We start from the raw sequence: 24,354 nt of genomic DNA on the forward strand, positions 1-24,354 counted from the left end.
GAGCTGTGAAAATATGTTGGGATTTTTGACTTAAAAAAAAAATTCATTTATCTGTGGCCTATGTTGTAGTAGGAAGTATCAGAAATCTCTCAAAAGAACTATGTAGGATTCCTGAAATGTTTAAAGAGTGGATATAGTTTGGTAAACATTGAAACAGCAAACCAAACTCTGAAGTTCCCTGAGATTTCAAACATTATTGTTTATTTTAATTAGCAGTAATATGAAGTATTTCTTTTAAAACTTGATGTTTTATAATATGTTTGAGGTCAGTGAGAACTAGCTTCCTTTGGTGCTTTTGAGGATTCACCTGGTAATTTAGGTGTCTAGTTCATTGGAAGTCTGTCCCTAATACTTGTGTGATAGACAGAATCAAAAAATGGTGTTCTGGTTTTGAAGATTTTACATCATAGACCTACTTGATTTCAGCTGGTACCTTTAACCATTTTCTCGGTCATTTATTAGGTCCCCTCAGCTGCTGCTACACTCAGACCTGGTTGGCATTGATAAAATCATTGGTTTTGTCAGGTTAGTGCAGAGGTCCTGGTAAGGCTCATTCAGTCYGAAGGCTCCCTGGCCATGGTCCATCCTAACGCCTTCTAGGAGCAAAGGCTAGTCATGATACCCTACTTGGGACAGATGAAATGTCCCTGGATTCAGAGGGAAGAAGAGGAGAGCTTTGGATCTAAGCACACATTAAGTTATCAGCAAGATATACAAGGGCCAGGGATCTGGCAAGGTCTCAGCATYGAAAGGACTGTCTGAATTGAGAGCGCAGGCAGTTTGACTTAGTGCTCAGAAGATCTGACAAAGGRGTTAGCTACTAACCTGCTTTTAAGTTAAGATTTAGGCTCTTCATTCAGGGCAATATCTATTTATTCAGGCCTAACAGAAAAACTCTGTTATTGTACTTTACTCTGCTATGGATGTGTTTTTAAGTTAATATATACATTACTATAGAAGAAAGTAGGAAACTCAGAACACTTGTATCTTACAAGTACACAAAAGTATGTTATGTATACAAAGAATATACAATTTCAAAAGGGCTCTTAGGCCTGCTTATGATGTTTACATATAGAGAGTTAGTATTGCCATTCTAGGTGTATCAGTAATACTTGCCTGAAAAAGAGATGCCATCCCTCAGATTTTCTCCTTCTTTGTAAAATTATATTTTTGCTCTGTATATCTAGTAGCACAAAGCTTGTTTTTCTACAAGTTGCTCTATTTTCAAAGATAATAGGTAGATGTTAGAGTTCCAGCTTTTCTTCCTGATATTACATGTGTGGCTCTATTTGCATTCTCTCAGCTTATGTTTTCTCAGATGCAGAAAATTATGTAATTAGTTGTGGGGTCTCATGCCATCATTTCAGAGATGTTTCCCATTTAAATTAAAGGCCTGTTCTTCTAYCCAATCAGTAATTGTCTAGATCTTTCAAAATCTCCTTCAGCTTGATTTAATTGTTAAACATTAATTTAGTGGGAAAAAAGGCTTCAAAGGGGGAAAAAAGAACTGCTGGAGGGGCAAAATATTAATAGGTGCTTAAAAGCAAAACAGTAATTCTTCCCTTTCTAAGCTTGCAGCCCTTCAGGCCTAGTAGAAAAGAAACAATTGACTGTATTACAGGATTATATAGGTTTCATTGACTTAAAATGAACTGAAAGCAGCTGTAGGGAGATTTACCTCAAGTCTTTATTATTAGCCATATGAGGCAGAAAGAAAAACAATGTTTTGTTTGAATCAGAAAATACAATTTTCAATGGTGGTTTAGAAAAGGTTAGATAAAGAGAGCATTACTTTTCAATAGCAAAAAAGATGGAATAGAAAAATTCTGTTTTGCCAGCATTATAACCCATATAAAAGATCTGGCTAACAGAAAAGAGGCTACCTTATACTTGAAGGATCTTTGTTTTCTTTCATTTCTGATGGATAATCTTTGCATTTAGTACACTTGATATCTCTTTTACTTACTAATGACAGTAATACTTCACTCCTTTGAATACTTCTACCATGGAAATGGAGATAAAGATCAAAAAGTGTTGCCTTTCTACAAAGAAAATCCTTTTAAAGTCGGATCTCATTGAAAAATATATTGATACAGATTTCGCTTTAAGATTTCTGCCTTTAGTTGGCAGAAATTAATTTAATTTCTGATTAAGAAATAATTGAGGGGATTTTTCGTAAAAAATTGTTCAGAATGTAAAGTCAGAATCTATTTTAAAAGTCCAGATTATTTCCTTACATGGCTATGTTTAAGTTTTTATTATTATTTTACCTACCATAGACTTTTTTGAAAAACATACCTTCCATTAAAACACAGTTAATAACAGTTGATTTCTAAACTGGCTGTCTATAACCAGTTATTTTTGTAAATCGGAATTTTACTTTAATTCCACTTATGCTTTTTGAATGGGAACTGCTCACTTCTCAAACTTAGAGAAAATGTAGCTGTGCTACAGTGCTGGGTGATAAGGCATCTGTAAGTATATAAATCAACATGAATGAAAACTGATGCCTGATATCAGTGGTAGGCTATGACTATTTCAGAAAACTGAAAACTCTTCCTGTTGTGTTAGGGTTTCTGGTATGAATTTCCTATTTCCTGTAACCTACCTTTGTCCAAAGTGATCATCTGTAGTCAAAAATATTTTGTTAGACTGTTACAGTCTACAGAATACATAATGGACTTTTTTCCTCTAGGTTGTTCAAGTGAAGTGCTTTTATATAAATGTGTCCACAACAGTACTGACTGTGAGGCAAGATGGAATTACATGATTCTGAATGTTAAATAGCTGAATATTATTTTGGCATTGCAGCAGCAATATTTTAGCAGAGCACCAAATTATGGTTTGGAGCTATCTAAAAATAAATACAAGAAACCTTTGTGGGCATAGATGAAAAGCAGGAATTAAATTTTCACTGTTGGTCAGATAAGTTCTGAGAATCTATAGACCAGCCATTCCATAGTCCATTTGTGACAAGAGCCAAAATAAAGCGTTCTGGGGTAACGAAGAACAACTTTGTGTACCCACACGTTTGTTCATTTGTTTGTTGTTCCTCTCTCCCACTTACCTGTAGAGTTCTTTCTTCAGAGAAGGATAGTCTACAAAATATGGCTGTTATTGACTGCAGTAATGTAGCTTTGAAGAATATGTTGTCACAGTCTGATACTGGATGTACAAAGAGGAGGAGTTTTCTCTGAGAGTCTTAGACTCTCATATTGAGTTCATATGTTTATACAATAAACCATTTCTCATACTTTTCAGTGGGCTGGTGACTTTTTGAGGTAAATGGTGACTTTTAGGTGCTATTGCACTGTCATCTTGATCCACTTTGATTTTTGTATGTTTATAAAGGAGGAGTTCTCAACTATCAGTCATTCATGGGGTCATACTACCATTCAACTGTCAATTTCTTCTGTTCAATTCTTTTCTTAAATAATTCACTAAATGATGATTTTTCTACAGCAGCATAGCAGCTATTGCAAAACACAACTTCAAACTGTTGAACCTCATTTTGAGGTCTCAAAGTAGAGGAAGGCTGAATACTTTGTGAAAATAAAACACTTTATTTCAATTTATTCACCCAGAACCACTATTCATTCTTTTAAAAAGTAAAACATAGTTCCTAAATCAACCTTAACTGAAATAATATATCACACTGCATGTATTTTTCAGCCTAAAGTAACAGAATTACTACTGATATAGTAGTACAGAATAATACTTTGCACTTACATCTTACTTTGATCTATAGGTTGTAAGGGACTTTTTCATGTTTGGTAAGTGTCCTCTCGAGTTGGGAAGATCTTGATACAGAGAGATTAAACAACTTGTCCAAGGTCTCAGAGTGAATCAGTAGCGGGAACAGAGCTGCACACCAAATTCCTGTCCTGTTGTTCACACTCCTAAAACACAGGTTGAGAAGATTATGGTTGCTACAGCATTCAGAGGGCAGTTTCTTGCTGGGCTCTCACCCCACAGCCCCTAGTTTAATCCTATACTTTCCCAAGTAAGCAGTCCCAATCTTCCTTCGTCTCAGTGATTTTCAGTAGATCCCTCCTCTACTGTGCTAACAGCAGAAATTTCTTATTTTAAATGTTACCCTTTACTAAAAAGTCCAGGTACCTGCCACTGTGTGTAGGAAGTGGGCACTTTCCTTCAGGCTGGTGTGTAGCACACTCAAAAGGATTCACTTSTAATTGAAATTTCCAAAAGATAGCAGTTCACCAAAGGAATTTGATATGTTTGCTGCAGACATCTTGTCAGATTTGCTAAGCACTCTCTCAAACACTAGAGCAGGTGGAAAGTGGAGAGGGGATTGTTGGAAGTCTGCTGTGTAGACAAGTAACCTGAAACACATCTGAATTGTTTGCACAGCTACGAATATAATTGTTTGATATGTGCATGCTTTTACACTACAGTAATTGCATGTCAAATGTACTTTTAGTTATGTATTAGTCTTTTAATCTACTGAAGAAAAATGAAATATTGAAAAAATGTAACATTTCTGATAGGAAAATTTATTTCATCTGTAAGAAATAGTATTTTTAACATACAAAAAAAAAAAAACTAATTTCATATGTGGGCTAAACATTTTGTGAATTTATACTAGTATTCTTGCCCAAGTCAATGCTGCTTGTAGAGCAAGAGTAATCTTCCTTCTCCTTGGAAGTGACTTCCAATTATTTCTGTTTAGGATGCCCAAAAATGTTCTGYTTCCTTTGGCAATATTGTCTGTTCAAAACTGTGAGGGCCAGATGTTCGCTGCACTTATTATTAGTAATCAACAGGAGTTCTGAATTATCAAAAATTATCACACCTTTAAGGCATTTTGGGGCAGTAACACTCAACAAGAAGAGGCACATTTCCCTAAATGAATACATTCTCATTCAGTGGGTTATTCACTTAACCAGCATTAAATGTAATCCTCTTTGAATCTCAGTGGCCACCTCCTACTCTTTTCCTGTCAGTCTTCATGTCCTGCAAGAGCATGAATTCAGCCTTCAAAAGAATAGTAGTTTGACTAAATCACTGTGTAGCTTTCTTGAAGAAATACAAAGAGGGATTCCATACAACTTGTGCAAAATAGCTCAAGGTCAGTAACTCCTAATACTTTACATCATAATTAAAGTATTCACTTTTCGTTTGGTCTCTACTCACTCATTTTTCTTTTCTTTCCTTTTGTTTTGCCTTTTTTAACATAGATATTTATCCCGGTAATGTGGCTTCATCACCTCTTTTTATGCTAATTTTATTTTCAGACAAGCCAGATCACACTGCTGGCCATTGTAATTTACTGCRCACTAGCTTTGCAGGATATAATGAAGCAGGACAGTATTCTTTTTGATGTGGTTAATCTCTGTTTTACTTGTGCCTCTCCTGAAAACTGCACTGTGTCAGAGAGTCTTTTGTAGCCAATGGTGACAGGAAGATCAACAGAGAGAGGTTGCTCCATTAACCTCTGAAGTAATGAAGTTGCATTTCAGGCAGTCAACACTCACGCTGCCAATTTATTATCATTTAAGAGGAAGTGAAACTACTTCAAGCCACTCTAGTGTCCACATTTTGATAAATACACAGATTGCTAATGTTCTAAGGCTAACAACCAGCCTCGAGGGGACCTCTAACAGTGCAGGATGCTGTGGCTCAGGGTCTCCTTGGTCTTGCAAAATGGTAAGTCTTCAGCACCAAGAAAACAAGCTAAGTCTATTTATTTTTTTCCCATACTAAATATAGAGATGTAGTTTTGTTGATAACGCTGTCCATGTTGAAATGTAAAAGTTAGATAAGTCCTCTCAGAACTAATTTGTGGAAACTTTCAAGGGAATTAAATTCAGATCTCCAGATCTGCTTTTATTTAATTCTAGTATACACGTTTGTAAGGAAATTACTTTCCATCTTAGAAATGGACATAACTAAAATCTTGGGAGCATGTTTAAACTCTGAATCTGTTAAAATCCTGCCAGATTGTCTGACCTTATAAGATTTTCATGACCTGTAGTCAAATCCYGTGAGAATGGCTTTCTGGGGAAGCAATAACACTAGTCTCCCCAACCTCAGCAGTAAAACAGACTTGTTAAAAAAAAAATGGCATGACCATAACTTCCTAACTTCAGCTCCTGGGCATGGTCTTTGGCACGTATTTTTTCCTGCTGAAGGTAGAGTAATTTGCATGTCTGGCTTTCCATTAGCAGTKAGAACACTTTTTATACACAAAGTCCAGGTGGTTGCATAGCTGTATCATACATTCCCCTTTTCCCAGGGTGACAGGAACAGTTATTTAGCCACAGTGGTTCAGAGGACCAAGGCGATCAGTTAAGTGCAGTATGTTCCTGCTGTTGCCTTGCAGCATTTGTGCTGCACTAATATCTAGGCTGTGGGCTGAGGTCTGCTTGTGTATAGGTATCCGCACGTTAGCTACCTGTGACTATTCTGACACAGCTTCAGTGAAGGAATTGGAAAGTCTCTGTCTTCCATGGGCTTTGGACAGATCCAGTTAGTGTTTTTCGTCTGGGAAATCAAAGCACTCAGTAAAGTTACATATATTTTATACAAGGATGCAATGAGGAATATAAACTGAATACTTAGCTATGGCTTCATGCCCACTCTAGTCTTTCTGGTCAAGAGCCCGAGGTGTCTTTCTCCAGGCTTGAGCCTACTTCTTGCTGTAAAGGAGATTCCCTGGGTTGTTTCCTGTGCGCTCGTGCTGCCTAACAAGTGTCTCCTTGCTTGGTCTTCTCTTACCAACGCAGTGGCCAGCGGTCTATGTAGGCAGCTGCTAGTGGTGCAGAGCTCTGCGAGGGGCAGGAATAGTGGTCGTGGCTGGTGTGGTCTGTCACCTCCAGCTCTGTGCGTGGCAGATACAGCCTCCCGAGCTCTGCAGCCCTGCCGCGGGGGTGAGCGTGCTCCTGCGCRGGTCTGCTGCGTGCCAGGGTTTGCTGGAGGACGGGGGCCAGCACAAGACCCGCAAGCGGCTCCCACATGAGCCCCTAAGCTGTGTCTAGAAGTGCAGCCTGCAACGGTTAATGTATTTTCTCCAGCTCACAACAAATTCTTCCTTGTCCTAAGACAGCAGGTAACGGAGAGCTCTTCCCTATGTCCTCAGGCAGCCGGGCCGGGGGGGCGGCCCCGGCCAGGGCCGGCGCGAGGCTGCTGCCCGGGTCCGTGCCCGGCGCTCGGCCGGGAGCGGAGCGCAGCCGACCGGCGCCGGAGGACGGCCGTGCAGCCGCTCGTGGCCCTGCTGGGGGCAGCGGCGCGGCTCGAGCCGTCGCGCTCTGCAGCTTTCCCACAAAAACGTTTTGAATAGTGGGGGAGCGGGGCTGGGAACGCTTCTCCCCCCGGCACAGCCTGCGGTGCCTGCCGAGCGCTCGAAGCTGCGTGTGTGTCCCGGATTCGGTGTTCGGAGTTACTGCAAGGACATGTCACAGATGAACCGGAAAAGCTGTCAAGAAATCTGTAGCAACACTAAAACTGGAGTAATACGGCAACCCTCGGTGGACCGCTGTTGTTTCAACGCTCGCTCTCTTTCTGCCTTCTCAGCCCCTTGCTTACTCAGATGTTAATGGCATTCATACAGCAAACTAATGCAGTGTGTGCGTGCAGYGGGAGAGTGACGGGCTGCACGTTGTGCAGTACTGCAGAAAGATTTTGTTGGCATCGTTCTCAGCTGTTCAGGTTCTCAGCTTTTCAGATAGTGAAGGTGTTTTAATTTAGCACAAAATTAGTTTATACTTTCCATGTGATTTCAAAAAAGGTAAGAYAGGATTAGGGAATCTTGAATTTTTATTTATAAATTCACGACTTGTTATTGGTTCATGCTTGTAGTCTTTTTATATGATTTATACAGTTTAGTAAATAAAATCTTAGCTTCTTCCCCTCTGTGTTTAGCCAACGTTAAAGAATGTGAAATATATTATTTTATTGGCATTGACTCACAACTGAGTCAGTGAAGTTCTTTGCATTTACAACTAAAATTGGATTCCAGCTTTCAAAAATTTATGACAATTGCTCCTTCTTGTGGCTTGAATGTTGACATATAATTAATGTAGGATTTCTTCTTGAGATTTCCTGCCTCGGTTTGTACCTGTCACAAAAATATCCTTGAAAGTTTATCTAACAGCTGGAACACCGCGAAAGTCGATTGAAATTTAGCAAAGAGATTTACTGGGGCCAGCAGGAAGTGCTCAGAGCAGGATGGCATAAATATGCAAAAAGAGCCCCCTTTTCAGCTGTTTTAAAGGATCCCAGTACAGGCTGATAATGGCATAATACCGAAAAACACTAAGATTGTGTCAGCCAGCAACACCAGCACATAAAAGGCTTCCACAAGCCTGGATTGGCACATTGCTGAGTTATGAACCAAATAGAAATATGTTTGCTGCTTTCCCTCAATCCCAGCTGCCCTGCAGGTTGCAACTCATTCTTTTGAGAAACCAGATATATTTCATGGGAATTTCCCATGAAATGGTTTTGAAATCTATTTGGTTCCTCCACAGGATTGAAGGAATTCTGAAAAGTCTAGATCTGGGTTGCAGGGACTTAGTGTCGGTACTGAGGGACTGGGCAGTGGAAAAGCAGATGAAATTTCATTTAGATAAATGTAAAATGAAGCACATGGGAGAAAAGCAACCCTAACACTACATACCAAATGTCAGGTTGTAAATTAGCCGTTACTCTTTGGAAGGAGATGTTGGAGTCATTGCGCAGAGTTCTCCAAAAACTTAGCTTTATTTGCAGCAGCTGTCAAAAAGGCAAGCAGAATATTAGAAATAACCRGGAAAGAAATAGCTATCTAAACAGAAAGCAATATGTTTTGCCCCTGTACTAATAAAAGGCATGGCCAAACCTTCACCATTGTACATATTTCTGATAAGYCATTGAAAAAGAATAGAGAGTACAAGAAAGGTCAGAAAAAAGGGACGATGAGGATAATAGACCTTTAGAATCGTTTCTGCATGAGGAGAGACTATTGCAATATCTTTGTTATTCAGCCTGGAAAAGAGGTAGAGGTATGCAAGATCTCTAAAATCCCGAATGGTCTGCAGGATGTGACTATGAAATGATTGACAGCTATTCCCACCATATGGGTGAAATAAGCAGGCAGCAGATTCTAGATATAACGAAAGGAACTACTTATTCATATATCATTAAGACAGCAAGTAAAAATGAAACTAAACAATTCTAAATAGTTTGTGGATAATGTTGGACTATCCATGGCTATAAAATGCAGTGTTTGGGATCCAGCCGGGAGCCTGCGCTGCTGGCTGCGGGGAGCCTGCAGGCTGCGTTGGCCAGAGGGAAAGGGCCAGTCTGAACAGGACATGCCTTGCCTCTCTCTGCACGTGTCCCGTGCCGTGAGTAGTAGAAGGTGTGATTTACTCCTGTCCTACACTTCAAACTTTGGGAGAGACCTAACTTAGAAAATACACCTTGTTCCAGTAGAAATTTCTATCAAACTATAAAGCAGTTTGTGTTCATTACTGTGACAATGCCCTGTGCTGGAAAATACGTATCGTAGGAAATTTTAAATAACATTTTACTTAGTAAAATTAAAATAAAGGTCTCAAAATATTCTATTGGAAAAAGATCCTGCAGAGACAGAGAGGGGTGTTGGTGATCCTCCTTCTTTTTTTTTGTCTCCTATGGTTGTGATTCAGTGACTTGCATGAGAAAATTGCTTTTTTTTTTACATGACTTTTAATACGACTTTTAATTGTTGAGCTCTATTAAAAACTTATTCCTGAATCAATAAAACCCTTTGTTGCTAAGCAACTGATAAATTACAGTTGGAATATACACTACAAAAAATAACTTGTTCAAAAGCACAAGTTGCTCTGGCAAATGTTGGTTTTTGGTTTGAGCTGTGCCAGTGTTTGGAACAACAAAATTTTCTCATCCAAAAATCCAGTGAAACTACTTTATTTAACTTAATCCTCACACTTTATATTCTAGCACTTGTTATACACCAGGCTATATTCAAATACGAATTGCATGATCCAGTCATGCTTGTACTGAATTCCCACATTTTTGCATCCAACTCAGATATTCTTTATACAGTTCAGGCTACTGCATATCATATCTAAAGTGTATAAATGTTAATGTAAAGGTATGCAGAGCATCAGTGACTTGTACTGTGTCTTTAAATTCAGATAGAAAATGAGGCAAGGCATGCAAATGTGAGAAAAAAATAAATCCACAAGATTAGAGTTCAATGAATTGGAAGAGTCTATTCATTTTTATAACATTTAATATGAGATTAGGATGTGTTCTCAACTTTGGTTTTCCCCTCTTGAATTAGACAGATCATGAGCACAATGTTTCTTGAAGGTAGACCTGAAACTATCTTGTCTTTCTCGTAATAGATGTGTTTCTGTGGAAAAGATTTTTTTTTTTTTAATGAACAAATTCTGTTGTTTCCCCCTCTGAAATTAATGGTGTACTGAACAAAGTTTGAACTGTTATCAGCATTATTACTTCACAGGTGGTTGTTCCTATCAGTTAAGTTCTGCTCTGGGCTTCGCTTTTTTTTGGCTGAGTTTGACACATTTATGCAGGCACAACTAGAGCTTCTTTTGGTTGTCTTTTGTTTTTTAAAGTTAGCAAATTACTTTTCCTCAAAAATGCTTCTGAGACTTACTCTTCTCATTCCAACCAACAGAGCTGCAATATGCAGGTAAAGCAGGTGGTGCCAATGTTGCTGAATGGTAACMACCTCAGCGGTCAGAGACTGGCAGTGGAGATTGAGAGTAGTAAAAGCAGTACTGCAGAGAAGGGAATAAAAGAAGGGGGAGAGAAAACAGAGCTTAAGTAAACAGGAGAAAGAGATAGGTGGAAAAAATGGAGAAGGTCTGTGGACAAYTGGAATGGAAGATTGAGATTAGAAGAAAGTGGGCATAGAGAGGAAAAGGTGTTCTCTGGAAGAAATACTAATCAGTGTAAGTTGTTCTGAGTAATGCTGGGTTGCAGTGATTATTTCTTTGTGCCTATAAATTGACTAATCTTGTATTGATCAACACAGTTGTTAGTTTAATTGTAGTAGAGATAATTTGCAAGTAACTTGCAAAATGTGTCAAGTAGAAAGTGTGGCCCTTGCTGTTTTATATGATTTAATGTTGAAGTTCGTATTTTTAGTTGTTTATATTTACCTGAGTTGTATGGAAGATCTGAGTATTTCCTTTGGAAATCTTGCGATCTGAGCCTCTGACCTTGCAAACTCTTATGTACTCACTTGCTTTTAATTTCATAAATGGATGATATTTGGAGAAGGGGGGGGAACGAGGTTTTGCTTAAACAGATTGCTTCTTACTATTTTAATATTTTTGTGCAACATTGTTTATTACCTTCCATGTTGATAACTGTGGATCATTCATCTTCATGGAATATTATATGCATGCCCTTAGTAAAAGGATAGCCTGTAAGGCCCTCTTCAGCATACTTTTAATCTTCAGTGCATGTTTAAGTCTAACTTAGAGTAAAAATCAAAACCTATGCTTGCATGCTTACCAGAACTGGTCCCTATCATGTACTGAGAAATGCGTGGGCAGACCCATAATTGTGGAGAAGCTAATAATATTGGGGCCTAAAGTATAAAAATTATTGCATAATTAGACCACACAAGCTAGATTTCAAAATGCAGCATGTTGTTTGGATGGGTATTTTAAAAATAAGTAGCTGTTGAGCATGTATGGTCATGTTCACGCTGCCACACACAGACATTGTAATGCTCTAGCAGTTCTAGGAGTTCAAGTAGATCCAGTGTTGATCTTGCTTCAAATAAACCAAATAGACCTAACACTTCTCTTAACTGCATCTCTTTCTTCTTGACTTTTAAAGATGATATTGTAAATATCATGCTTCACCTTATGAGTAGGCTCATGTGATGAGCCATGTGAAATAAAATATATGTAGCATCCTTTGGAGGAGGAGATGGTGGAAGTATAACTCATTAATTGCAAAACAGGCTTTAGGTATCTACCAAACTCCAAGCTATCCTTTGGCCCTTTGATTTCATTTATATTTTTGGTAATACAAYAGACATACCTCACAGCATGATCCATGGAACAAATGGTCTTTAAATATGCTAACAATATAGCTTTAAAGAGTCCAGAGCTATTAACTAGCAGAATAAACTAATAAAACAGCATGTTAAGGGTTTACCTAAATTACGGAGTGCAGATAGGGACATAACTGTTGGTATAGTTGGTTCAGATCCTCATAGCAAGGCTCTAAAGCTCATTAGTTTATTCTCAGCTTTAAAAGATAAGCAAACTAATGTGATCGCAAAAGCAGATGCAGGCCATTAGATGCATCCTTATTAATCTCTTTATTATTATTTGGTTGAAAAGAAGATAATCCCAGCAAACTTCTGCCAATTTACTGGAGTCATCTGCCCTAAGGACACCATGCTCTGCCCAGTGCTTCCAAGAAGGCTTGTTCTCTCTAGCCAAGAATCTGGTCTTTCCCTAAGGGAAGAAATCGGCCCACACAAGAAGTACCTCAAACCTGTGCTCGGTTCTTACCACCGCTCTTCCTGCCCGSTGCTCTCCAGCCCTTGGGCACTCCGGTGCTCAAGGCCCTTRTGYTMKYMMYCGRKKRMKARCAYGTTTTRGGATTARACTTCCCYACCACAACCACGCACTTACTAGCATTTACTCCAGTACAACGACATTGAAAACCAATACGCTTCTAAGAACAGAGCACGGTGACAGCCCCRGCAAACGAGCGTCAGCCAAGCACAACAGCCCGCCAGTTTTGGGCTATCACGTAGTGACTGACCTCCGTACGGTGCATGAGGTGAAAACAAAGTCCTGCTCCTTACGACTGGCCGAACATGCATTGTGAGAATTTCCTTTAGTCACAAACTGTCAGCGAATCTGAAAACATGACAGAAAAGGTAAGTCCTGCGAATTCTAGAATTCCCCCCTCGTCCAGAGAAAGGCCACAGCTATGACCTCGCTTGGCTCGGGCAAACTTCCTTGAACAGAGAAGCAACTTTCCTTCATCACTGGTGGCCAAGGAGGGAATGTGCTGTGCTTCGGACGTCACTTTTTGTCCCTCCAAAAGGAGCGGCCAGTTATGGATTAGCAAGTCGGAGCTTCCCGAGCAGCTCAGCCAGCAGCCGCTAACAGCACCTGTCAAGAGAGGGGCGACTGCCACTGTTAAGTGAGAATCCTCTCGCCTCACCTGTGAAGGGACAGGGAAGGCCGCTAGGGAAATGTCTGCGGGCAGAGAGAAGAAAAGCTGCGGCGACCCCTCCTCTCCCGGCCGTCCCCTGCACGTCGCACTTGCCAGGCGCAGCAAAGCTTTCGCTCGGGCTGGGGGAGCGGGGGGCAGCAGCAACCGGCACCAGCCTTGGGAGGCAATCTTGTGGCTGCGCACGGGTTTGACTGACCCATCCGCTACCCCGAATCTAGAGAGTAGTTACTGCCGGCAGCGACGAATCTGTAGGAATCCGCAGAAACTGGGACCACGATGAGTTTTTGGAAGGCAAACGTGAGTGCCTGAGATCTGAAGGCTCTGAGCATCCTAATTAAAGTGCAGTAGAAATCTTGCACCATTCTCTGAGAAAACGCGATCCTTAGGGAGGTAAGAAGGGGTATGCTTTCACCTCAGGGTTTATATTACAGGTATAAATTAACTTATTTTGTCCAAGATTTAAATTTTAAACACAGCTGTCAGTCGCATCACTTATATCTTCTTCCATCTTTAGTGTCCATTTCACAATCTGATTTTTAAATCTAAATTAAATGTATGTTTTATTTTTAAAAATGAAAAAATCGGACCAGAGGGGAGCATTGAGTTAATCAAGTGGATGCTCATGAGTGGAAGCTCCACCAGCTGAGATTTTAGTGGGTTTGTTTTTTCTGTTTTCATTTTGCAATGAATTTCTGGCAACAAAGATTTCTCTATGCAGTGAAAACTTTCTCTTTTAAAAGAAAACAGCATCTTGGGGTTTCCTTTTTTTTTTTTTTTTTTTTTAATTAAACAAAACATGCAGCAAGTTGCAATTAAATTTCAGTTAACAAAATGCAAAAATACACCCAACCTCCATCTGCCAAAAATAAATAGTTTGAAAAGTAGTTTCACATCCCTGACAACGACGACTGTGTTTATGACATATTTCTGGTGCCATATTCCGCTCTCCTRTCACTGCCAGCTTGCATCCAGTATTTAGAAATAAAACAGAAACACATTGAACTTGCTGAACTAGATGTTGCCACACTGCAACTCTAATGGGCTTAGTGACCACAACCTACAGGGGCCAGAATGTGTCAACAGCAAAAGGGCCAACCTCAATCACTGTCTGTGCTTTTACAAAGTTGTTACATGTTTAATTCTTTGCAGCTTAGTTCTCCTGCTGTTTTGGCTGCTCGAAACCAAGGCTCATATATTGCAGCAGCCTTCTCTACCTCATATAATGCCACAAAGGTCCCAGCAGGAGACCTTTCAGTGGAGCAGACAAGCCACAGGCTAGGGCAAACAGGGCATCACAACTTCCTAATAAGATGACTTATTAGATTGGGGGCTTGACACAGCTTTTATTTAACCACTTCTTTTCCCCGCCACCAGAAACGTGACCTGTCTCTCCCCTCGAACCACAGCAAGAGGTAGGTGGCTTTGCAGCAAACACTGCTGCGTGTGTTCGGGTGGGCTGTAAGCAGAGCATGATTTCTGGTGCATCGCTATGCCGACAGATTAATTTTGCCCTTAATGCCAGATTTCCAGCCATGTGGCCTTTTGTATTCAATACACGCTTTTCCCATCAGCTCGGTCAGTGCCTCTTCAGGACGCTGCCTGGGCTTGTGACGGCCAGCAGCGAAGGGGTTAATTGGCTGCAAATGCAGGATCAGTTTCCTGCCCGCACTTGCAATGGCCCAAGGCAGTGCCTGCTTTGGGAGGGAAGGGAGCGAGCGCCTTGCCGGGTCCCAGGTGGCAGACAGGCAAGCCGTGTTATTAAGCAGCAGAGATCGCAAAACCTTGATCTTCAAAAAAGGCCCCTAATTAGTCCCTAGCATGAGAATAAATGGCATTCCACATCAGCAAGGATGAAAAAGGCTCCTTCAGGTTTCATTAAGTAATCTCGGCTACTGACAGTTTTTAGGATCATGTTGGGAGCTCTGGGTGTTTGAACCACTTTACCCAAGAACTCTTCTTTATTTGTCACTTAGGTTTGATTTAAATTTTTTAAAAAGTCTTAATGGTCTCACGTGCTGCATCTTAACGAAGTCGTAAATGTCTTGACGCGGAGCAACGTGCCCGAACGCTGCTGAGTCACTGCCGCCCCTGGGAGCCAGGTCGTGGCTCTGCTGAAGTCTGTGGAAATTTTTCCATCATATTCAATACCCTCCAGCTCACACCATCTGAGAGTCCTAGTTCGAAACCCTTCTTAACAGCTCCTATAACCCTGTTTGTAGTTCAGTGTGCAAGTGACAGATTGAAGAATAYGTGCTAAGTTTTCTCATATTTCTAAAGAGCTTTGATTTGGACTAGACTTGTTTTATGAAAAGAAAATGCATATTTAGAGACAAATATGTGTTTCAACTCTTGTCTATTTTTGATTTATAAACATTCCCAGAAGAGAAGGCATCCTTGTCCAAATAGTCTCAAGGTTCACAAACTTCATCTAATTCTATCATATAATTGTATAGTAGTTTTCAAGGACTCGCCCTCTCTAGAGGGCTTGGATCCACTTGATTTTATTCATCCCAGTGGTATCTGCTTTTATCCCTGACTCAGATTAACAGTTCTGACATTATAGCAATATGGAAAGTTCATCACAGTCATGCAGGGCTTCTACCACCCGCTGCAGATCCTTCCAGAGTGTACTGTATAGTGCATTGAAAACATAAATAACAACAAATGGGATAAATAATTTCTTTGCCAGAATTGGAACAAAGTTCACTATGTCTTTATAAATAACTTTTTATACTAATGTTTTTGTGAACCTTTCAATGTTTAATTAAATCATGCAATTTCTATTTTTTTTAAAGATATCTTTTACTCCTATATTTACTGTTTTTAAGATTGAGTGCAAGTAACCCATAAATCATTGTAAGGTAAAAAAGAAAAATGGTTCTGCTTTAACAGTGTAGCTAAAAAGGTATTTTCTAACCTCTGAGAAAACACTTCAGAATCACTTATTCAAACTAAAGAGTTATCRTTATGAGGGATATCTCATGCTATTGTGGAAAAGAGATTGGTTATTCGGAGTTTGTAAGCGAGGCTTGAGCTATTTATTTTCTGAAGTTCTTCGTGCCCTATGATGGGAACAGGACGCTCTTTGCCTACGCAGAAGCGAACGTTGTCAGACAATTGCAGATCTCCCAGGTAACGCTTCCTTAAGCGGCATTTTTAAGAATGGCTGAAATTTGCTCTCCTTTGCTTTCTGTGTTCAGAGGTCTCCGGCTCATACGCAGCGCTGCAGTTACTGTTTGAATCAAGAAACTTCCCTTAGTGTTGCTTTAACCTGTGCGCTTTATTGATTTGAGATGTAAGAAATTGGATGCCAAAACTTTGGTTATTTTAACTAGTTCTAAACAAGAAAGACTAACATCAGTTTTGACAACAAACAAAACCAGGTTTTGTTCTATCGGTTATGTTTAAAAGATTCCAATTTCAAACCAAACACAAGTTGTGGTTATTCTGTCAGATATTTATATAGCCACTGGGGCGCCATAGTTATGCACCGCATACATCATTGTATTTTTAAAATGTACTTAATGAACATTTTTTCTTTTCTGGTAACTACTTCATTGCCTTAAATGAATGCATTCCAATAGAATTTGTAACAAATGAGCACTTTGTGTTTGCATTAATGCCAAACACGTTTAACAAATTTTTAACAAGGAACACTGGCAAAAAGCCAAACTCCTAGAGGGACACTGAAGGAATGCTATAAATTTAAACTGGATTTTACCTTTTCACTCAGCTCAACAAGTGTCTTAGGTGTCTTTGGCATCTTGATATTGAAAGTTTTCTACTTAGGCTGGATACAACTTTGTCTTAATTATTTGTCATCTTGGCCTTCCTTGATGAAGACCTTTRCATCGGTATAGCAGGCTCTAACAGGATACCTGCTTTAGTAACGAGGAGCTGTTTCTTCATTCAAAAATCTTCTTTTTGTGGGAAACCGGCCCGGAGGAAGTAGCAGGAACAGTGTGTGTCGGTGGGGTTATGACGACAGAGGAGTGTGGGCTGCAGATATCCTGCCGTACTACCTCTTTCCACACGCAGCCGAGAGCGCTCCCTTAGCCGCCAGCTCCCTAATCTTTTTCTTGTGCTGAGCTGCAAATTTCTGGGCTCCGATCACGGTCGCAACCGCACGTCAGAGGCAGGGGCAGAGCAGCCCACGCCTTGCCAGTGGGCCGAGCTCTCGGCTTGCACAGGAGCCGCGAACAGATTTTTGGCTGAATCTAACACCTGGGGGGACCCGGCAGTTGTAGGGTTATGCCCACACGGTACGTGTCATTACAAACCCGGGGAATCTCCTAGGCTGAAATACACGTTCAGAGTAAAAGTGTTACAAGTAGCTGCACAAACCACATGCTTGGTCTTTGCTTGTAACTTAATATATTCATTTAATTTTTACTGTGTTATTTCAGTTTTAATCAAATGCAGGAACTGGAAAATAATAATTACTTAGCACTCATCCAAGACTATTAAGGCACATTACAAACATTAAGYCTTGTAAATTCCTGTGAAGAGCCTGGTATTATCCCTGCTATAGCGAAGGGCACAGAAGTTAGGCACAGAAAAATGATGCGACTTTTTGGTCACACAAGAAGCTAGTGGCAGAGACAGAATTCAGAGCGGTACCATGCCAGGGCTTTCGCTTAATCCTGTCATTTTTTTTCATGGTTTTGGACAGAGCGAAGTAAAAATTAAAATGCATTTTTTTTCCTTCATGTCATTTAGATTTCACTGCTGCAAGAGCCAGGAAGTCACATGAGAAACGGTTTATAAGTCATTCTAAACTTATTTTTGAATTACTGCTTTTTAACCTAGTTATTTGTTTCCAGAAAATGAAATAATTTCACGTAATTTGTTAGTACKCTGAAGAAGGAAACTGAGGAATTCATTCTGACAGCTTTTTTAAAGATGTCACATTATAATGCAGATGTCTTGACATAGATTAAGGAAACATCCGAATCCTTAGGGCAGAAATAGCCCTAACAGATTTTCATTAATGATATCCTTCTCTGCTAGCACTTGGTCAGATACCAATTGCTTCCAATAAACTGGCTATTCGCTCGCTCTCTGCCTCCCTCATTACCGTATCAGTTGCTGGCCTTTTATGTAGGTACCATGTGTAACAGGTTAGGAGAGGGCAATTTAGGCCTATGTGAATGGGTATCTGTTTTTGTATCTGGATGCTTGTTGCAAACATTTGGAAAGCATATGGAGCATAATGGACATTAACCCAGATGTCAAAAATAGCCTGCATTTTACTACTGTTATTAAACAGTTTCCCCTTTAACCCCTTTGTGTTTACCCACCCTCTCCTAGCTTGTTTCTGCAAATCACTGCTGAGAGGAAAGGATTGGAAGTAAAAAGTAGTAATCAGGCAGGTGTCTTTATCCAAAGGAAAAACAATCTGAATAAATATTTGTGGGCTACTACACTTTTATATCTTCACGTCCTTCTGCTGTTTTCATTGACTGGCATCTAATGGACTGTCAGAGGTGCCAAACTCGTACGACATTAATTTCAGCTGGAGCACTGCTGACTATAAGTCCAATGTACGTTACCAAATTTTACTTCTGTTTTAGAAGTTCAGTGACCTATATCAAGCACTGCATTGAAGAAATAAATACAAATTTAATTTACTCAGCTTTAGTTGGTATATGACAGCAATATCCTTTTATATATTTATTTGACTTACTTGAGAAATACTTTGCATTTCCTACCTGTGGTGAACAAGTTTTTGTTACACTTCCAATACCTATATAGTTTCCTGATGAATGAGTGGGTTGATTAGTGGGGTTTATTCAGGAGGTTCRTTCTGTACTAAAAACCCCAATGAAAAGTTGGGGAGCAGGCCTGAGAGAGATTGCATTTGTTGCTGTTTCTCAGATTCGACTCTTTAGCCTGGTTCTTATTTTTAAGAGTATAAATGAGTGTTAATTGCAAAGCAACTTCAGCTTGTAAAATATCAAGTATATTGAAGATTTGCTGTGATTATGATTTAGTGAACCTGCTAAAAAGAGATATTTTTTGTGTTAAGGTTTCTGGAATGTATTCTACTCGTTAATTTATATGGGTGCTTCCTATGCCTATATATCTCTTTGAATGATGATTAAGAAATACTCAGTACACAAAAGAATGGGAGCTATGCACAGTTCACGAAACGTAATGCATGCTCTGACTTACAGTTTTCATAAAAAGTTTGCAAAGATTTTATGTGCCAGAACTGGTAACATGATCTAGTTTAGGAACTCCCTGGCTTTCCAGCTCTGCAGAAGTCATTTTTTCTCCATGCAAGGGCCAGATCCAAAGCTTGCTAAAATCAATGGGAGCCTTTCCACATTTCAGTGGGCTTTGGATTAGTCCCTAAGTGTTTTAACCAGAAGAATTGTACCAAACTCCTGTTGCAAAAGTAAAAATATTCATATAAGTTTATATAATATGAACTGTTATCTGTAGTTGCCACACAGACATGAACTTGAAAATATGGATTAAAAATCATTTGCAAGTTAATTTGCCTACATTTTGTAAGCAGTGTTGCTCTTTACTCACAGCATAATTACTCTGATAAATACTAGCTTTTAGAGTTTAAAGAGACATTTTAGTCTAAGAGTTCTATTTACAAAATGTATTTTTTCAGCTGTATGCAGAAGTGTAAAAATTCTATGGCAATATATATATATATTTYAATACAACTGGATGTTTTGAAAACTTGGGTTACATTAATGCATCAATAATAGAGAACCCCCTACATAATACATTTCCATTTTCCTAGAAACAAAGTCCACAGATAAATGAAAAACTGCCCTATAAAGGAAACATTTAATTCCTCCCACACATCTGATAAACAGATCTACCAAATAAGACAAATGCACTGCTTTCTCTCCAAGAATACTGTGCCATTTGATTGCAACAGAAAGAGCATTACAATAAAAATCATTCAGCGCTCGCTCTGCAGTCTYGCACAGTCAGACAGAGCCACATCCAAAGCCCAGAGAAATCAGTAAGGATCTTTCCACTGGCTGACTCTGSCTCACACGTTCACTTTTAGTAGTCCCCTAGATTTCAGCAGTACTAGTCAAGCCATTAAGAACAACAGTCATCAATAAGTGATTGCATGGCTGAAATACTCGTAAGAGATTTTAACTTTTATAAATCTGAGGTTCTTGTAAAGTCATTCTGTATTGTCTTGTAAATTAAAGTGGACTTTGCTTAAAATATAACAACAAAACATTGCTTTCAGTACCTTCAGTTCTGGAGGGCTGCTAGAGGTGCTACCTATTCCCACCTGCCATGGAACTTAAAGGAAATAAATTGAAGATTCTTTGGTTTCTAATGAAAAAGTTAGTTTTATTGATACTATTGCCACTTCAAAGCTACTGTGCATGTAGAGAAGATCAGCAAACTCACCATTTACAGAATCACAGACACAGCAGAATTTCACATCTTTGGAATTTAAAATCTTTTTGATTTCAGGGGATCATGCCACACAAATCAGCTGTAAAACCAGTTGGCACCCAATAAACATAACAAGCATGTTSAAGTACGATTTAAGTCCATACTTAATCCTTAGTCCTTAGAAAGGCAAACTATTCATGGATGTCTGTGACAAACTTGACTAGATGAGAACTAGGATTGCTTGTATGCTCCAAACATTTTTTATTAACTAGAATATTTTGTTCCTTTGTTGCAGCTGTCAGAGGAGCTAGCGAAAGAGGAATTAAAAAATGTGTCACTGGAGTGTTACGATGATAATCTACTGCATTGGATCTCCAAACATGACCATGATATCCTGGAGAAGATCACAGATGCAGAAAAGGAATGCTAAGGCTGATATCTAATGAAATGCAGCATTAATTGGCATCTTCTCCCTTATTTCTTGTAGTCTATTATGAAATTAGATACTTTGGAAAATAATGAAGGAGACTGAAGCAGAAATTACAAGAGCTTCATTTCTGTCTTTAGTGGATCTTGTAAGTTATTCTGTTTTCACAAAGAAACCATCTGTTCAGAGTACTATTGTTTAATGAGGTTCAGTTAAACAGGTTTTCTAACTAATTTGGGGTAAATTGATATTGATTTTTAGTAAGTAATTCAGGTTCTTTTAGGTGTGATATCTGCATTTGCTGATTTTACTTACTCTATTCTAACGTATCACTTCTATTGCATTAGATTATCAGAGAGGCATTAGTAAAGTGTTATATAAGGGTGCTGGCATTAATCTTACCCCCAGGTAGATGTGGGCTTTTACAAAAATAAAACCCAAGCCTTTACCCTCCTCCGTTTTCTTATATCTACTGATAAAATAATAATAATTTAAAACTAACATTGATAGTTTAACCGGTATTAAGCTCTGGGCCAGGTTGGAAATGAAATCAATTTTTGGTACTAATAACTGATGGCAAAGATTAGCTTTATGAAAATATGGTGTGTGTCTCTGACAATGCATAGGACATCTAATTTGATCATAAATATAAGATAATGTACAAGATATATCTATTGCTGGATGGTAAAAGCTTGAGGATTATATAAATACATATGTGTGTATATATATGGACATACCAAGGATGTATCAACCTTTTACCATCCAAATGCATACAGGTTTTCAATAATAAAAGCTGGGACTCATTAAAAAATAAAAATAAAGATAAAATTGCTGTGAATACAGTATATGCACTAGGTCTCCTGTAAATGAGGAACTGTTTGTTATTATTTTCTGTATTGAAAAACAGTCTTCATCACGGATCCCAATGAATTTTAGATGTTGAAGAAGAAAATACCAATGAACAAATAGCAATTAAAGGCTGTTTGTATCCATGAAATACATCTAGTAAAATAATTGTGAAGCACATGCAAGGAAAAATACAAATGTGAAGTTATTACATTCAGTGAGAGGATATAACTGACAGACAAATCTCTATTGCTTCTTAAGGAGAGGATCCTTGTGACTCCATGAACATTTTCAGTCAGTCTGGCAAACATGTGCAAAGGTTTGGCTGTTATATTGAGGCATCTTTTTGTCCATGGAAGAAGTACTTCTGTGCTGATGTGAGAGGGAAAGGAATATCTGCATTTTTAAAGGACAAACAATAAATTTAAGCATGGGTGGCCTTAATCCTTAGTAGTTTTTCTTTGCTGCTGTGAAAAGAAAATATCTAAATGGATATTCCTAAAGTCTTGCACTGAATTTAGAAAAATTATTTTTTGAAACTGTGGTGCAATTACCCCTAATCATCCTACATGAGCCATACATATAGTAACCCCTTTAAAATGATTGTCTAGAGATGATATTTTATTTATTTGTACCATTCTTGGTGCAATCAAAGAGCAACTTATTCAAGCAGGAGTCCTGCTGGATGCTACTGTCTTCAGTAAATAGAATAAAATGTATAGAATTAGTTTAGCATAGATAATCCAAATTTCATTCATGTTTAAAAAGTTTGTCCTTTAACTATCAATGGTGTTTTAGATCTTTGTTTTTGAAACAGCAAAGCTCTTGGGAGTTTATTTAGCACATATGACAAATGTTGCACTTGGAAACTCAGACAACAAAACTAGTTTCTCATGACAAATTTGTTGTCGCAGTAGGGGACAATCCTCTGTGTCTCTTACAATCAGGTCTTTACCTTAACTCTGCAACTGAATACTTGAAGTAGGAAATTATCTAGGGGAAAATAGGGTCACAAATACAAAGCTGTATAGTTAGATATTTATATGTATGTGCCAATTTTGTCACAGATATTATTTTAGGGGCATTTTTGCTCCACTCATGTTGGTAAGAGTATTGATCTAAACTTTTATCAGGGCCTACAATTTAGCCCCTAATGAGGAAAATTTTGTGTAACATTGCTTTTTTTTTTTCTTTCATTTCATGTGATACTCTATGATGTTTGGAGAAAATCTTTTCATATATTAAAATAGAATCTCGGGGTTTACAATAAACACTGTGATGTTGGGAGAATATTTTATTTGAGCAATGTTTGGTAGTGTTTTTCCCCCTCTAAGTGTAAAGAAGCAAACTGACTTTTGGTTAACATTTAAGATAATGATTATTATTTTAATGTGAGATCAGTCTTGTACTGCACATTCTCTCTTTCATTTAAATGTACAGTATGAATTTTGTATTTAATGAATTTTGTGTATTCAGTATGCACGTACCTGCACATTGACTTTCATTTGAAAGTGGGTTTCAATTTACTTTTTAAACAGTGTTTATGAAAAGACCTCAGATGTATTGACGCAAACTATATCTGCAATTTTTTTTTTTTTTTTTTTTTTTTTTTTTGTGTAGAGTGATGTTTGAATGTGATGTTCTGCAGCAATGGGTCAGTATTCCCTATTTATCTTAGATCCTCATTTGATAGTGCTTCTTGTAATATATTTTTTTTTGAAGTGAGTGGCATGTTCTGGATTGTGATATTGATATGTGGTTAAGAACATTGATATGAAATTAAGGAATTCTTAGAAATTACCAGTGGGCATGTATTAGACAGTCATTTGTAATTTAATGTCTAGTAGAAGTGTAAAGTACCAAGGTATTTAGAGTTCATAACACTGTTATCATGTGTATGGGAAGTATTTAGTGTTGATCAGCTTGTTTATATTCATCAAATAAACTTTGTTTCTTTCTGAAATCAGTGTTGTGTCATTAAAACTAGGTTTAATGACTGTAAGAAAATGTGTGAGAGATGTTTTCCACATGGTAAATCTATCACACTCCTTATTTCTCTAATTGCTACCATTCAAAGTAATTTATCTTCCTGTTGTTACTATCACATAAACTGTTTAAGAAAGCATAAAAAGGAAAATGTCTCCTAGGCCCCACTCCCAGAAATGCTTACAAGCAACTTTASTAAAGTGAGTAACCATTTTCTGGATTGGGCTCTTAGACAGCAATACACTTTTGAGTGGGTTTCTAAAACATAATATTTTTGTGTGACCCTCTGTAATTGCATAGAAAATTACATTTTGTTTATGTACTTTACTGACCAAAAGCCGTAAGGTGTGAAATTCTCTGCACAGTCAGCTCCTTTTTCAGCTGCCTGGTAAGTGGTTCCCCTTTTCCATTATGTTCACTTTTTTTAGAAAAGGAACTTTTGTTGAAGAGGAATTTCTTACCTCATAGAACTCCCTGGACCAGCTCAGTGCACACACAGCAGGAGAATAAAAGGTAAGTAA

The 24,354-nt window shown here is 38.5% G+C and overlaps 1 protein-coding gene across 1 annotated transcript in view; it reads left to right on the forward strand.

Moving 5' to 3' along the window:
- ERC2 (ELKS/RAB6-interacting/CAST family member 2) overlaps positions 1-20,889 on the forward strand; it is a 499,935-nt gene extending 479,046 nt beyond the window's left edge. Inside the window, exon 21 of the mRNA XM_085302360.1 lies at positions 20,870-20,889. The gene's annotated coding sequence lies outside the window, so the exon portion shown is untranslated. The remainder of the gene's footprint in view (positions 1-20,869) is intronic.
- Positions 20,890-24,354: the final 3,465 nt, after the last annotated feature.

This window comes from Rhea americana, unplaced genomic scaffold, assembly GCF_003343005.1.
Source record: "Rhea americana isolate MKP2758 unplaced genomic scaffold, rheAme1 scaffold_19, whole genome shotgun sequence".
In the NCBI taxonomy this organism is placed as follows: domain Eukaryota; kingdom Metazoa; phylum Chordata; class Aves; order Rheiformes; family Rheidae; genus Rhea; species Rhea americana.